This window comes from Podarcis pityusensis, assembly GCF_964106645.2.
Source record: "Podarcis pityusensis genome assembly, chromosome: 4".
NCBI lineage: Eukaryota > Metazoa > Chordata > Lepidosauria > Squamata > Lacertidae > Podarcis > Podarcis pityusensis.
In genome coordinates this window covers 34,237,596-34,254,394 of record NC_138027.1, presented here as the reverse complement: position 1 = coordinate 34,254,394, position 16,799 = coordinate 34,237,596, and the positions used below count along the sequence as shown (strand labels likewise).

At 42.8% G+C, this 16,799-nt stretch overlaps 1 long non-coding RNA gene across 1 annotated transcript; it reads right to left on the bottom strand.

The window, feature by feature from the left end:
* Positions 1–1,795: 1,795 nt before the first annotated feature.
* On the bottom strand, positions 1,796–9,868 carry LOC308475638. Its single transcript, XR_013985322.1, has 3 exons — positions 9,723–9,868; positions 6,416–6,523; positions 1,796–2,242 (listed from the first exon to the last, which is right to left on the bottom strand). It is a non-coding gene; the product is annotated as an uncharacterized lncRNA (long non-coding RNA).
* Positions 9,869–16,799: the final 6,931 nt, after the last annotated feature.

The window sequence follows — 16,799 nt, the reverse complement described above, 5'->3', positions numbered from 1 at the left end:
GCAAATGTGCTTTACTGTGCTAAGCTGTGAACATAGAACCAATGGAAAGCAAAGAGAGGGTCACTCACCCCCCACCCTATCAAGCCCCGAATATCTATCTAAGTACTTCCTCATCTACCATCCTCAAAGCCAGTCTGCTGCAGTCTATGGCTTGTCTAATCACTCACAGATACCTCAGAGGACTGGCCTTCACATGCCCTATTCACCTAACCAGTTAAGCAAAGTGTTGTTATTATTATATTTATATGCCACCCATCTGGCTGGGTTTGTAAAGCATTCGACATTTAAAAATTCCCAATACATGATTGCCTCCAGATGTCTTCTAAAAGCCAGGTACTGTAGTTGTTTATTTCCTTGACATCTGATAGGAGGGCGTTCCACAGGGCAGGCGCCACTACCGAGAAGGCCCTCTGCCTGGTTCCCTGTAACCTCACTTCTCACAGTAAGGCAACCACCAGAAGACCCTCAGAGCTGGACCTATATCCACACACACACTCATGGAATCAGAGCTGAAAGGGATCTTGGGAGATCAAGGCCTACATTCTCCATGTTATTCCTGATAGCCTGAGTGCCTTTCTTGATGTATATGTGCTCCTGGCCATCAAGAAGAAACAGTCTAAAGTTCGCATTGCATGGAATATCAAAGTTCATGAGGCTTTACACTGCACAGATAATATTAATTATGCTTCTTGAACTTAGGTCTTTTGTTGAACAAGGAACACTAGTTACTCACTAGTTATCCATTATTAGTAACAGAAAATTGATAATCCTTCAGTTGCTACAATGAAACACGAAAGAAACAGATTGTGAAAAGAAAGAGATTGCACCAATGTGTCAATATTTGCTCAAATTGACCACACACCCTTCAACCTACCAACTCAGCATGGTCACTGCTATTCATAGTCACGCCTGTATGCAAGTCCTAGAAATAAGACATTCGGTACTAATAAACTAGCAAGCTCTGCAAAGGCAGCAAATAAAGGTGCCAGGGAAGAAGCAGAGATTTTATGGGCTTCATTTGCACTGATTGTCACTATAAAAGTAATTAAGTTGTGGATTTAAGTTTTGAATGCACTTCAGTTAAAAAGATCAACATTACATATTTCTTCATAACCACAAATTCCCATTCTAATGAACATGACATGATTTCAAAAGTGTATGTATGATCATATTCCAGAAGGTTATCAGAGGATGCTTGTCTCTCTAATTTTGTGTTATATCATGCTGATTCCATGGCATCCATTCTGCAGTTGGTTCCCCCAGCACTCCCTCAAAATTTGAGGTGTGTCCACTAGTCTAAAAATGTTGGTGACCCTGAGCTAGAGCCTAGGCCATTCACACAACTGAATGACATTCAGAGAACCAGTATGATGTAGAGGCTTAGTGTCAGATGGGCAACTGGGAGACCACAGTTCAAATCATCTTTCCACTATGAAATTCACAGTGAGCTTGGGACAGTTTCTCTCTCAGCCTAACTTACTTCACAGGGTTCTTGCAAGAAAAAAAAATGAGATCGTAGATTGAAGACCAGTTGTTACATTTTAGTTAAGTCATATTACTTCCTATGTAAAATAAATGCATGTTTTTCATGAAATAAGTGCCTTTTAAAAATTTGTAATTATTATTCAACATCAGTCATTCCAAACATTTCCCACATTCATCCCATGTATCATATCATAGTTCTAAGAATACTTCCAGACATTTTTTTATGTATATAAAAACACATTGGTTGAGTTTGAGCAATGGCACAATGGCAGCCCAATTTTTTTTAAAATGTACAAAGTCCTGTGCAATTTTATTCCTCGTTTTTTTCTCCCAATTATTTGGCAGAAAATTCAGCAAAAATGAGAAGCCTAGCTTTTAAACAGCTTGCTTATTTAATATTCACTAGATGGCAGTGCAGCGTCAGTAATGGGAATTTTTAAGTATAGCAGGTTAAAATGATTTCATCCAATATGTGCTAAAGCCTGTTTCAAACTTTGAACAGTCCATTAACAGAGAACATTTTTGTGTCTTTATCTTACCCCAGACTTGGACTGGATATCCCTTCAAATAGACGATGGCAGTCCTTTTTAAATTAGTACCCATGGCCACTCAGTACTTCCAATCAATACGAGATTTTCATATTGGCCTTTTCAGAGAGGCCAAGTAGGGTCACATTGCAATTCAATATATTAGGAGGTTCAAGAGTAGGTATTCCAATTTTTTCTAGTGCACATTCGAGTTGCTTTAGGAACACCACCTGTAAATATTGTGGAAAATATTTAAAGTACCATATTCCATGCAGGGTTGACTTAACTGTAAGGTACTCACAACATTCCTATGCTATTAATCGTCTTATCTGTCTGAGAAATGTATATACTGAAAGGGTTGGTAGTGTTCTGTGAAGGATTTCTCATTCCATTCTCTTTTCCCAAACTAACCCTTCATTGTTTCAGGACATTCTTTATTTAAACTATTCTGCGATTTATGAGGTCATGCAAACTGTGCTCAGATCTGCTATGTAACTGTGTAATTCTACAGATATTTACAGCCTGTAACATTAAGGTTGGTTGTAGTGTACTTCTCATCCTATACATTAATTTTCCAGTGCTGAAAGGAATCGTAACATAATTATGACATAAGCATGCTGTGTTTTGGGGGGAGATTTACCATATGATAGAGTTTTTAAAGGTAATATTGCTAGATAGAACATATAGCAGACTGCAGAACCTGTGACTCTCTTCTGGGAAGATGGGTGTTAGGAATTCAGAAACATCTGGATGGCTGGATTTCCCTATCCCTGGCATTGATTTTACAACATTTCATCATTTTTGCATGCATGGCAAAAAACTGGGCATTGCATTTTAAAATTTCCAGCCACCTCTAAGCTTCAATTGTGCCCATTTCTTACTGTGAAACTCTAATCAAGATGAGTGAAAGATGGTGCATAAAAAAAAAATCCAGTTCAAACTTAATCATCAGCCTACCCGACCACCCCATGTTCAATTTGCATCTGGCAAATAGACTGTAATGCCCCTGCATTCACTTGGGGACTTTTATCTCTTTCTCTCTCTCGCGCGCGCTCTCTCTCTCTCTCTCTCTCTTTGACTTCCTCCGTCATTGGAGCAGCATTTAGCTAGAGATGCTCTGCCAACAGAGGACACTGGGATTATCCCCATACAGTCATACCTCGTGTTTCATTAGGTTCATGTTGCGTCTTTTCGGCTTGCGAACGCGGCAAACCCCGGAAGTATATACTTACAGGTTTCGCTGCATGTGTGCGCACAGACGCGTTATGCGTGCTTCACACATGCACAGAAGCGCTCTGTTGCGTCGTGTGCATGCACAGAGGCTGGCTCTCTTGTTACGGACTTTTCGGGGTGCAAATGGCACCCCGGAACAGATCAAGTCCGTAACTAGAGGTACCACTGTATGGGATAGCTCCACATGCATATGCTTTGTAACGAAATCTGCCTTCTGGGATCCAACTGAGAACAGAATGTGAGTAAACTACTTTTATATACAGTGGTACCTCGGGTTAAGTACTTAATTCGTTCCGAAGGTCCATTCTTAACCTGAAACTGTTCTTAATCTGAAGCACCACTTTAGCTAATGGGTGCTTAGCTACTGCTGCCGCGCCACCAGAGCACGATTTCTGTTCTCATCCTGAAGCAAAGTTCTTAACCCGAGGTACTATTTCTGGGTTAGCAGAGTCTGTAACCTGAAGTGTATGTAACCCGAGGTACCACTGTACTTTACACAAGATTGTGGCATGTTTATTCTTTTAAGATGGATATACTGTAAGGGAACTTACCAGGAACCTAATAGTGAGAGGCTTACACAAGCCTACAACCAGCTACCCGCTGTGCGTTTAATAGGGGAATGTGAAACTCAGCTAAGTAAAGGAACTTGATAGCGCAAGTTAGGAAGGATATTAATAAACAATATATCCTCTCCTGCCTCTCTGAACATTCCCACAGGCAGCGGGCAGAGCAGACTCCATGCAAGCCCCAGCTCTGCTCAGCACACCCTGCCCCAGATTGCCCCACCCTGTGGACGGCTCACCCCACCCCATGGACGGTTCACCCCGCCCACCAGGCACACGCACAGCCCCACGTGCCCAAGCAGCTAGCTATGCCACTCTCAGGGATGGAGCAAATTTGCAGGAACATCATTCTCAAAGAGCACTACAGAGCTCAAGCTTCCTTGAGATACTGGAAATCAGGGGTGGGTAAGCTTTTTGGTCTGAGGGCCATGTTCCCTCATGGGTAACCTTCTGGGGGCCACATGCCAGTGGTGGGTGGGGTCAAAAGCAAAAGTGGGCAGAACAAGGGACAAAAATTGGGCAGAGACCAATAGATGACCCTTAGGTTTGTACAGTAGGTGGCATTCCAGCTATGTTTATCCAGGCAAGGAAGAGGCTTTGTCAGAGTTAAGGCACATTCTAGCCCGGGGGAAGCACTTGAAGGCCCTTGCTGGGGACATGATGCTAGTAAGACAATTCTGGACTATATGGACTTTTCCATTAATAAGCCAGTTTCCTGTGTACCTATCTTAGCTGTAACAAGTGGGGCTACTCCAGAACTATTTTGGAGCAAGTGCTTTGAAGAATACAGCCTGCGTGAGAAACAGGAGTCCCTTCATCCACATTTGTAGATGATGCAAGTTCAAGACCCCACCAGTAATTATAGCTGTTGGTAAAGCCACAAACTACATCAAACACCTGCCTCATTTACAGGAAAAAGAAACCACTTGCTAGGAATAACATTTTCTAGGATATGTATTAGCAATTTCATTTGCAATGATTTCATTTCACGATAGTTCACAGTAAATCACTTCCAGAAAGACACACGCAAGGAAATGGGAATTTGGTCATCTAATGTAGCACACACACAAAAGCTCTCTAATGCAATTTTGAAATGCTTTTCTGCTGTGGCCATTTATTCCTATTCTAGGCTAAACTGTGCACCGTTTAACCATCCCTCTCATTGGAAAATGAATTTTCCCAAGCATCATACTGTCATGAGCAATGGCAAGAAGCAAATGGTTCACAAATTTTAACAGTACAAATTCTACAAACACCCTCCATATCTCCTCAAAATCATTCTCCTGCAAATTCCCTGTCTTACTTTAATGGCACATGTTAATTTATCCTTAATAGCTATATCCCACACCTTTTTATACCATTCTTCGATTTTATATTCTGCTTGCCCCTTCCACTTCCTAGCTATAATAATTTGTGCAACTGTCAATAAATGGAAAGGGGTCAAACCATCATAAGAGGTGTTGAAATTTTGGGAGGTTGGATACTTACAATGGAATGGTCTCGGTGGTGGGGTGCACATTTTAATTCTTATATATTTATGATTATTACTTTGTAAAAGGGACGCGGGTGGCGCTGTGGGTAAAAGCCTCAGCGCCTAGGGCTTGCCGATCAAAAGGTCGGTGGTTCGAATCCGCGCGGTGGGGTGTGCTCCCGTTGTTCGGTCCCAGCACCTGACAACCTAGCAGTTCGAAAGCACTCCCGGGTGCAAGTAGATAAATAGGGACCGCTTACTAGCGGGAAGGTAAACGGCGTTTCCGTGTGCGGCTCTGGCTCGCCAGAGCAGCGATGTCACGCTGGTCACGTGACCCGGAAGTGTCTCCGGACAGCGCTGGCCCCCAGCCTCTTGAGTGAGATGGGCGCACAACTGTAGAGTCTGTCAAGACTGGCCCGTACAGGCAGGGGTACCTTTACCTTTACCTTTTACTTTGTAAAAAGAAAAGAAAAGAACCAAAACAGACACGTGTAATGTGAGGTGTATGGAACAAAATAAACACACATAGGAAGTTGCTTTATATTGAGTCAGGCAATTGGTTCATCTAGCTCAGTGTTGCCTACACTGATTGGCAGGTGTCCCATCAGACTTTCGGACAGGAGTCTTTTCCAGTCCTAGCTGGAGACGTCAGTGATTGAATCTGTGACCTCGTGTGTGCAAACCATTTCTTCTGCCATTGAGCTACAGCCCTCCAGTCTTGTGGAGTTGCACACAGTAGGCATCATGTTTAAACTGGGCCACTGGTGTCTACACATGCAGTGGAAGCTACCACTATGGCGTGCACCCACATCACAGATTGTAAGTACCTACTAATACTTCAGTTGAAGGAACCATAACCAGAGTTAAATATGGCACCAATCATACAGAATCCAATGGAACAACACATTCCTATACACGTCTACTCAGAAATAAGTCCCACTGAGTTCACTTGTGCTTATTCCCAGGTAAATGGGAATAGAAATGCACCCTTTTTAACATGCCCAGTATCATCAGACACAAGTGTTCAGTGGTAAGAGAAGACCTTTTGCAAAACTGCACCACGTAACTTCTGCTCATTTGCTCCCAATATGCAAAAACTGCATTAACTGATGAAAGAGTAGACTGACTTTACTGACCTATCTCACAGTGGTAGCCTATCCATTCCTCTGGACAAAGGCATAAGCAATCTGGACAGATTCCATTGTTTTGGCAAAAGCATGGAGGTTCTGCTGGAGGTGTTGTATCTGTTCAAAGAAAATGTGAACATGAAACAAAGAAAATGGCTCTTAGAAGGATTGTACAAAGGTATATATCCTTTATTATACTTGTAGGCATGGCAGGAAATAAGAGCATTCCATGTCTCAAGGCTATTGCACTTGCAGCGATGAGAAAAGGATGCCACATAAGCCCCCCATCTAAAATGTCCCACCATTGCATCACCACACCATAACATTGCTAATGTAATGTGGTGAAAGTTGCCTGATCTTATTCTAAAATGCACCTAAGTATGGTTAAAAAATAATAATCAGCAGATCAAGAGCTCTGTTGATTCAACACTTGTAAAAGATCAAAGGGCAATATGCCTCTCATACACCATAGCAACTATTGTAGTCAATACTTTATCATCTTTCTCTGACAGCGCAACAGTCATGTGACATATGTGGTTGTTTTTCCAACAGGGAACAGAGGCTGAAAGACAGACATGTCCACAGAATCACTGAATGAGTCCATGAGACAGACTGAATATAAACTGAGCCAGGGGTGTTGCTAGGTACTTAAAGAACTAGGGGCCCAGGCCTGAGCTGGGACACAAAGGTGCATAAATATATGTGTCCAAACCTGCTGTTCTGCTCACATAGCAGACTTCCACTTGCACAGTGGATCTTTCTCCTCCTCTCCTCATCCTCATAATCTGCTCTAGGGAGTTGCCAGACCTTTGCGGCAACTTTTGGAGGAGGTTGGGAGGAAGAGAGGAATGCGAAGTCTCACTGTGTGTACAGAATTCCTATTGTGTTGCATTTATATATGTATGTAATTATTTATATTTTTTATATTTATATCCCACCTTTTCTCCAAGTTGCTCAAGGTGGTGTACAAACATGGCAGTCCCTCTCCCCCATTTTATCTTCACAAAAACTCCTCTGAGGTGGGTTAGAATGAGATTCTGGGTCACCCAGAGATCTTTGTGGACGAGTGTCCATTTGAACCCTGGAGTTGTATCCAACTAAGTTCTGCTTAGAGCAGACCCATTGAAATTAATGGCCCTTAGGCATGTTAATTCATTTCAATTGGCCTACCCCGAGTAGAACTAGCATTGCCTACAACCCCTATTCCCCCCAGGTCCCACTTTGACACTCTAACCACCAGATAGAACCAATACAATGCCCTGTGGCAAATTGCTGTGTGCCTAGTTGTGCAGTAATCAATGTAATTTTTTTTAACAAGGAAGGAAGAGGCAGGAGATCAGGGGTAGAGCATAGAAAGCTTAAGGCTCAGGTCCTCTGGACTGGCAACACCCTTGACTCCAGCTCTCCCAGATCCAGCTCTGTATCTCAGTTCATTCAGCCACAATGTTCCTACTGGTGTTCATTCTACTATAATGTTGCCATAGCTGGTTGCAATCACTTTTGGCAGAAACAGTAAGAATATAAGATTTCAAGGATAGTTATATCCTAATACTTCTGTATTTAGTACAGTTGCGTTTTTCAAGTATATGCATGGGTTAAACTACAGATATTTTTGTACCTGTTTATAGAAATATTTATGTGTCACCAACTACAATAAGTAGTTATTTCTTTGACATCAGATGTTTAGAAGACATCTGTAGGCAGCCCTGTTTAGGAAAGTTTTTAATGACTGGTGTTTTAATGTATTTTTAATCTTTTGTCAGAAGCCAGAGTGGCTGGGGAAACCCAGCCAGATGGGCGGGGTATAAATTATTATTATTATTATTAGTAGTAGTAGTAGTATTCTCCTCAAGGTGGTGTGCATGAGTATAAAAAACACATTAATGCAATAACATCAAAATATAGCACAGCATCCATTAGAAACTTTTTAGCAACTATCAAATATACACAACACAGTTCAAATATGCATAACAAAGTATGCATTATGTTATATCCATTCATTCATTCATTCACTTTATCTCCCTTCCTCCCAAAGGAGCCCAGGGAAGCAAACAAGTGACAAAACAAGAAAAACCATGTTTAACACAACTTTGAATCAGTTGCATTCCAGGTGCAGACAATGAAAGCTCTCTGCTTAGAAGGCTTGTTGGAAGAGGAAAGTCTTTAGTAGGAACCGAAAAGACCGCAGACATGACACCTGTTAATATTTAACAGGCGGGAAATCCACAGAGTATATGCTACAACACCAAAGCTTCAGTTCCTGCTTTGTGTGGTACAGGCCTCCTGATAAGATCAGATCCCCACAGGCAGAGTGCAGTGATCGAATGGGTATATAAGGGGTGAGACAGTCTTTCAGGTATTGCAGATCTAGTGTTGCAGCTCATGATACAATAACATAAACAGTAATGCTTCCAGATGCCATAGGCAGTTAACCTTGTACAAAAGCCTAAGACTAGCTGAAAAGAAGTAAATGGACATTCTAACAAGCAAATTGCTGAGTCTGCCATTCTAAACATACAGTTTTGTACCACCCCAACTTCTGAGCAGCAGCGGTTCCAGGCACTAACCCAGGGTTCGGTTTTCTTGGAGTAAGGGACAGCAGAGACTGGTGTCTTTATGATATATGGTTTATTTACACATATATACAGCCTGAGCCTGCGGTGGAAGGGCTCACAGCATTAACACCCTGTCAAGAAGGTCTTGCTTCTCCCATAGTCACAGCCTTGCCTTCAAGCAGAAGTCAAGCATGGCTCTGTTTCTCTGATTTCTGCCTGCTTCTAGCCCAGCTCTCTCTCACAACTCTGGATTTACCTTTCTCAGCGCCAGCCAGGTGAGAGAGGATGACACCCATGTGCCCTCTGGCACAGAGCAGCTTCCTCTGTTAGACTAAAGACGGTACTTAGGCAGTAACTATGGCCCTTGCCTGGCTAATTCAACAATGGAGTCGTCCATTAGATGTTAACCCTTGCTGGATCCAGGAATTAGAAGGGACTAGAGCCTCATGCAGCCTAACCTGCACACACACAACCCGCCAACTCACAACAATACTTCATAGGCTCTGTGGAACACTGCAGGGCACACTTCCAAAGAAACATAGCTAGGAGCCATCTGTTGATCAGATAAATTAAATCCAGCCAAGCTAGCCAGCACACTGTGTAGAACATCCTGTTACATACATAAGTTAATTCAAATAATAATAATAAATGCTTCCGCAACACACTTCTGATTTAACAGCCAGTACTACTAGCTATGAGCTCACAATTTTTATCTTAAATCAGGTAGGTAGACTGAAACTTACAGAGAGTTCTTTATTTACCTGATGCAAACCTGATAAGGAGGTGCCAAATGCATAGTGCCCAAAGGACAATGATCACTGGGGCACAGAAAATGCCAATGACGGTTTTCAGGTTGGGCCGCTATGAAGGCATACAGTGTTGTAGCAGGCACCGTCTTCTGCTTTACTGGGGAGCTTATGCTCCACACATTTCCTTGTTATCAATCAGCTATTAACTACTTCTCTGACCTTTAATGACAGCTGCTTAGCCCTTGTTCCATCTTAAAGAGGCTACATACTCAACTCCTTTTTACTTCAGGCGCTTTCAAAGTCAATAGCACTGCTGCAATCCAAACAGAAAATTCTGGTTTTGAGTTCATAAAGCAGTCATGAAAACATATTTACTTTTTAGTCTTACATTTCCTTTACACTAACTGAAAGCATTCTGCAATAATGGATAAAACTGTGAAATCATATGGCAGTTGTGCAAGCTGTGCAAACACAGAAACCTGGATTATATTAAAAAAGGAGGGGCTTTTAGCTTTTCCGAAAGAAAAATAGAGTTGGCATTCACTAAGTTTTACCTAAACTGAAACTGAAGGTGAATTCGAATTCGAATTTCTGCTCACTCGAAATATCCACAGGGATGTTTGGGTGGGAGTCATTCAAAATAATTACAGAAAGGGCCAAACTACACACATTATGTTGACTGTGATGTTGTGTCGTTCTGTTAAAAATGTCAAGGAGCAACTATGAGGAGTAATCAGGATTGGACCCAGTGGGAGATTCCACTCAAAAGCAAAAACCATCTTTGGAACAGTCCACCCCCCCCCCCCCCAGAACTGCAACAAGGAATGGAATTCATCTACAGACCCATTCTGTTAACTACCACACCACATAATGCAATCGCATTGAAACCTGCCCTTTAGATGCAAAAATGCATTCAGTTGTCACATCATGTTTGGCCCCAAGTCCAAGCCGTCTTTAAGCTGTATCTCAGGCTAATTCACTAGCTGTGATCCAAAGACAGTTACTTAGAAGTGAATGAAATCAGTGGGACTTATTTCCAGTTCTAAATGAGAGCAGAGGCATAGGTGCTGTTGCAATACAACCTGCAACCAGCAGATTGTGATGACTTCAGAATAAACACTATTTACTTACTGGATAAATTTAACGGAAGCAGAATACATTCCTAAAGCTCCGGAGAAATGTTTCCAGATGCAATCAGTACTAAGCTGCGGCCCATAAGGACACTAATGCACTGTGATGAGCAGGATGGGAAGGCTTGATTCCTGTTCCCAACAGGATGCAGTAGTTACAGGTTGCTTTCTTCCTCCTCCATGGGTGTAGCGAAGAGGAGGCAGCTGCCCCCCCCCTAGATCAAGTAGATCAATAAAAAAAATAACTTACTGAGGTTCTGCCCTCCCCTACGACATAAATCCTGGCAACGCTCATGCCCTTGAAATAAAAAATTTAAGGTCATATATATAAAGTTCATAACTGCATATATAAACCACATGTCTGAAACCCCACAGAAAAAGTCCTGAAACCATTTTGTCCCTCCCAAATTGACCTCAAATATATCTCTGCAAGGTCGAAGGAAAATGGAAAAGCCTCCCCATTCGTTCACAAATCCTGCCTTACGGGTATGGCTGTGTATGAATCGGGTGAGCCTGTGACCTGGCTCAGGAACTAAGTATTTGTCATTACAAAAGACTGGCCAGGCTCCCCAGGGTATCCAATCAAGTGACCATTAACAGGTCTGCCAGACAGGAAATAAACAACACACTCAGATTTCTGTTGTAGACTGCCCTTTCTGTGATGTAGGTATGATGTATCTGGGGGTGGTTTTGGACTTCAGGGCAGGCAATTTAAAATGTCTATTTAAGGGCAGGCACACCTTTGTTCAGGGTCCTCCTCCTTTCCTGCTTGTGAGGGGAGCACCCTGTTGCAACATTTCAATAAAGATCAAGCTTACAAGCTGCTTTGCTTCTCAATATTCTCTGGTTGGCCTCTGTTATTTTCTCCAACTGATGGAGAACCTACAAAGGACTCTATAACGGCTCTTGTGTTCTCCATAAGGGAATAAGGGCAGATTTTTGTTTATTACACCCTCCTCCTCTCTTTGCAAGGAGAGGCTCTTTGGCAATGTTTGGATTACCAGCTCAAAAGGCAGCAAGGCTGTGTTCCCCCTCACCCACTGCATTTCCAATCACATTTTCACATTATTGTACACTTCAGTAAGCTAAAAAGGTAAAGGACCCCTGGAGGGTTAAGTCCAGTCAAAGGCGACTATGGGGTTGCAGTGCTCATCTCGCTTTCAGGCCAAGGAAGCTGGCATTTGTCCACAGGCAGCTTTTGGGGTCATGTGGCCAGCCTGATTAAACAGCTTCTGGCGCAACGGGATACCGTGACGGAAGCCAGAGTGTACAGAAATGCCGTACGGAAACCGCAGTACGGTTGGATGTGCCTCCAAGTCACCTGCTGTCTGTCCACACCAGTGCTGTGAGCGCACTGGGTGCAGAGTAAACAGAAGTGTGTACACAGCCTTATCAGCGAAGGAATAAAAGGAAAGCAATCCCTACCAGGCATGCTCAGCCAGCTCTTCCCTGCATGCGTTGTGCGTCTGATGCAGGCAAGAGCCAATATGTGGGGAACAGACTTGTGCATGTAGCAAATGGCAAGTGTGTGTTCTTCATGGCTGTGGCCCATCTTTTAGTACACCAATCTCCACTAACCGAACAGGAATATCGAAAGCAGCCCAAATCACATCAGACCATTGGTCCATACAGCCTGCAGCCTCCCTTCTTTAGCATTCTCCTCCCCACCTTGTGTATAAATATGAATAGAAAGATGAGGTGTGTGAGAAAGAGAAAAGGAAAGCACGGAGAGATAATTGTTGTGCATGTGAGGGAATGAACAAATAGTGTGAGGATCGGTGTAGCCAGAATATATGTTGTGGGGGCAAGACACCCACCTGTCATTGTTGTCCATCTGGCTCTGCCCAGCATTGTTTTTTTTTAAATTGCTTTCTTTTGACCCCAAGTGCTCAGAAAAATCTGTCAAAATCTTTCTATATTTAGTTATGTATTATTATTTATTTACTTGCTCCCCCACTCCCCTCTTTCTACACCCATGGGTGTGAGTGAGTGGGGAGTGGTTTCCCAAGAACAAACAGCAACAAAAGCACCTTGTTACAGCACTAAGCACAGTGACAAAAGGAGGAAATGACTTGCTTTTATTTACCAGTTATTTAGTGCCAGTTATTTGAACCCTGTTGATATCTAATATTTCTTATCACATCTCAGACTGAGAACTTTGTACTGAGTGTATAATGCAACATAGTTTAAAACTGACAAAATATTCACATTCCAGCACTTAATGTTTTTCATGGGTGTGCATAAGCGACTTAGAGATTTGGCTGGATCCTACATTTCTGTTCCTGGGACACAAGCTCCACATTTATTCAGTGTGCGTGGTGTGACAGCACCCATCATTTGGGAAAGTGAGGCACCTTGAAGACCATTGCATGGGCATATGTTGATGCACAGTGACCCCTCTTGCTGGATTGGGAAATATATTCTTATGCCAGAAATGTGTTGTGTGTGTACACATGGATATATAGTTATTACAGCAATATACTGTAGTTTACAAGCTTTCAGATGAAAGCTTGAATAGGCAATGCCTTCTTGTCTATTTTGTGGCATTGTGATTTCACAAGTAGCAGCATGCCTGCTGTAGACCTGATTGTATACAAATACAGTGAGCGGGGCTGGTGAAGAAATTTGATGTCACATTTAACAGACATTGCCTTTCTCATGAATGAGTATAGCCACAGGGTGGCAGAGGTTTAGGATCAGAGTTTTCCTTATCCTAGATGGACGACTTTCCTAGGTTGATGAGCCCCACCTGTCTTGCATTTCCCTCTACAGCTCCTGCAGTAACCGCCTTCTTAAACATTGGTGGTCAAGGCTGCCCAAGTCTTGGTCTTGCTGGTGTAGTCCAAAGGAAAGCAGAGTGATATACTTGGCATCAGCTTGGCTGGAAGGAGGCATACAAGGCACCATCCAACTGTCTTAGGAACTCTACTCCATATTTGTGTAGGGTTTATGCCTTAGCCTTTTCTGGTCTCAAAGACATCCTGCAAGGCAGCAGAGGTTTAGGATCAGAGTTTTCCTTCTCCTAGATGGGCTACCTTCCCAAGGTGACAAGCCACATGAGCCCCTCACTTCCTTCTACAGCATGTGCAGAAACCACTTTCTTGACCGTTGGACCCACTATTGGTCTCGTCTGCTAGAACCTGTCTTCACATGCAGAGGAAGTCTCTAATTCACTAAGGGGTTGAGACCCATCAGCTACCCTCATCTTGTTTAGCCAGCCAGTTGAAGCCATTTCCTGGGGTGTGGCTGCTGTCACATGCTGACAGCTTCTAGGAGCCACAGGTGAGAGCTGAGTGGGCACCAAACTACCAAGCAGCAACATGGCGTGTCACCCACCAGAAGTACTACCCCTCCCCTAACACTCCATACATCCCAGACTTGAGCACAGCCAACACAAATGAAGATTTACAAGTGCCCCATCATCTATCTCTCTCAACAATAATAAACATATGACAAGCCCAAATTTTATTATGTTGTTATAAACCCATTTCTCAGGGTTTGTGTTGTTGTGAAATCAGCTTCCAGGGCAGAAAACTTCTGCAGCAAAAACAGCAAAAAAAAATTAAAAAAAATTTGTGGCACCATAAAGAACAACGTATTTATTGTGGGCACCATCTTTTGTGAACCATAGTTCACTTCTTCAGAAACAAAGCTAGGACAATAGCGTTATCCCCAGTTAGTGGTGGGCTGCACAATCCCATTACTTTAAAAAGAATTTTCAGAGATCCCCCCCCCCCCCATTTCATGGCCATTTAGTTCCATTCTCTCTTTGTCTCTATATGTAACACAGAGAGAGAGAGAGAGAGAGAGAGAGAGAGAGAGAGAGAGAGAGAGAGAATAGAGGGTGACGCCTCATGTATCTGATCTGTGGGTTCTAATCTATGGAAGATTATGCCACAATAAATTTATTAGAAAACACTCTAGCCTGGCTTGCTTGCTTGCTTGCTTGCTTGCTTGCTTGCTTGCTTGCTTGCTTGTTTGTTGAGTCAGGGATGGTGAGTCTGTGGCCCTCCAAATGTTGTTGGACTACAAATCCCATCATCTTTGACCACTGGCCATGCTGAATGGAGATGATAGGAGATGGAGAGCAACAACATCCAAGGGCCATTAGGTGAGTCATAATTAAAAGCCCACTCTTTCAGCTGTTCTTATCAGTCAGTTAATAACAGAAACATGAATGTTGTCTGCATTTTACTGTAAACTGATATCAAGTCATACTATGACAAAACCATTGGTGTGCTTCCATGCTTATGGAGGGATCCACTCTTGCCCCCAACTCAATCTGTATCTCACTCATGCTCTACGTAAATGTGTTTAGGGCAGGCATGCCATAATTACTTTCACCAGTACATTTATTTTCTAAATCCAGAAGGTTCAAGTTCCACATCAAATATTAATGCCTGTATTAAGACTAGGTTTGATTTCACAGCTAGTAGAAGACTGCCCTCTCCACCCTTGAAAACTTGGAAGCTGCAGGAAAGTGCTTTCAGAAGCAGGACATTTAGTGCTATGGAAAAGCACTAAGGTAATAGAATCCCTGCAATAACATTTACCTTTTCATTCCTTAACAGCAAGCTTCATACTAAACGCACTTAATGCTCATTTTTGTTAGCCAGTTGTGCTGGGAGAGTGGGGCCAATGGTCTTAAAAGCATTGCTTTAGCCAGTGAGCCTGTTCCAAGAGATTTGAAGGTACTGAATTGGGAGGACAGAGCAGCCACATTCACATGCAGCTATTTTCCTTCCTGGGGCTTCCATACACAATGGAACCCCAATTAAAATGGCTTGGGAACATGTAAGAACATAGGAAAAGCCCACTGGATCAGGTCAACAACCCATCTAGTCTAACATCCTGTTCTCACAGAAGCCCATAAGAAACCTGCATGTGAGTATTTGAGAAGAAAAGCTGAATTCCAGCAACTGGTATTCAGAAACATTACTGTCTCCCTCCCACCATGGAGATAGAACACAGGCATCATGACTAGGAGCCATCAATAGCCCTCTCCTCCTTGAATTTGGCTGTGAATATGGAGCTCCCTGCCTGCAAGATGTTCCCACACTGGAAACCACTTAGATCCACCAAGGCAGGGATGGAGAACCTATAACGCTCAAGGTGCTGTTGGACTACAACCTTGTTCATTGGTCATGTTAGCTTGTGGCCAATGGGAGTTGTAAGATCTGGAAAGATGCAAAGGAGTAGCTTCTCTAAAACATTAGTTTTAACAGCCATCCCATCTTCCCAGAAAACTTTGGTTGTAGTTCAGAGGGAATGGGAGAAACTCTGAGAATTCTCAGTATTTCAGTGAACCACCATTCCCATAATTCTTTGACAAGGGCGTTATGTACTAAGCTTGGATCCTAGAACAATAGGCAGGTAGGATCTTAGAATGCAACAAACTGCAGGAGCAGCCCAATCAGGCCCAAGGGGGAAGTCAATCAGCCTATTAGGCAGGTAGGATCCCAGAATGTAACAGATTGGCTTGCGGGAGCAGCCCAATCAGGCTGCAGGAGGGAAGCAGAATCAGCCAATCAGATGGGACCCATTGTGTAAATAATGTATATAAAGGCAGAGGTTTGGGAGGAAATTCATTTACTGTTTCACGAGCTGCAATAAAGAGCATGAAATCACTACGCGACTCCGAGTATATTTCAAAGGCTATGGCAGTTAAAGTGGTCTGCCCCACAATAAGTTGACCACAAATATATTAAGACTGATCAAGCTTTCGATGAAGAGGCAACCACTGGTTTTCTCCTAGCATGATGTGGCTTGTTATCAGCTTGCACTAAAAATACTAATAGCATGAATGTTTACATCATTAAAATTCTGAAAAGTGTATCTGAAGAAGTGGGCCTTTAACTATGGTGCTTTAATATTTAATTTGGATTTCCTCTTACCACAGAAAATCCAGTACATAAAAGGAAATCGTTATACATCCAGTCACTGCTGTTTTGGAAGCTTC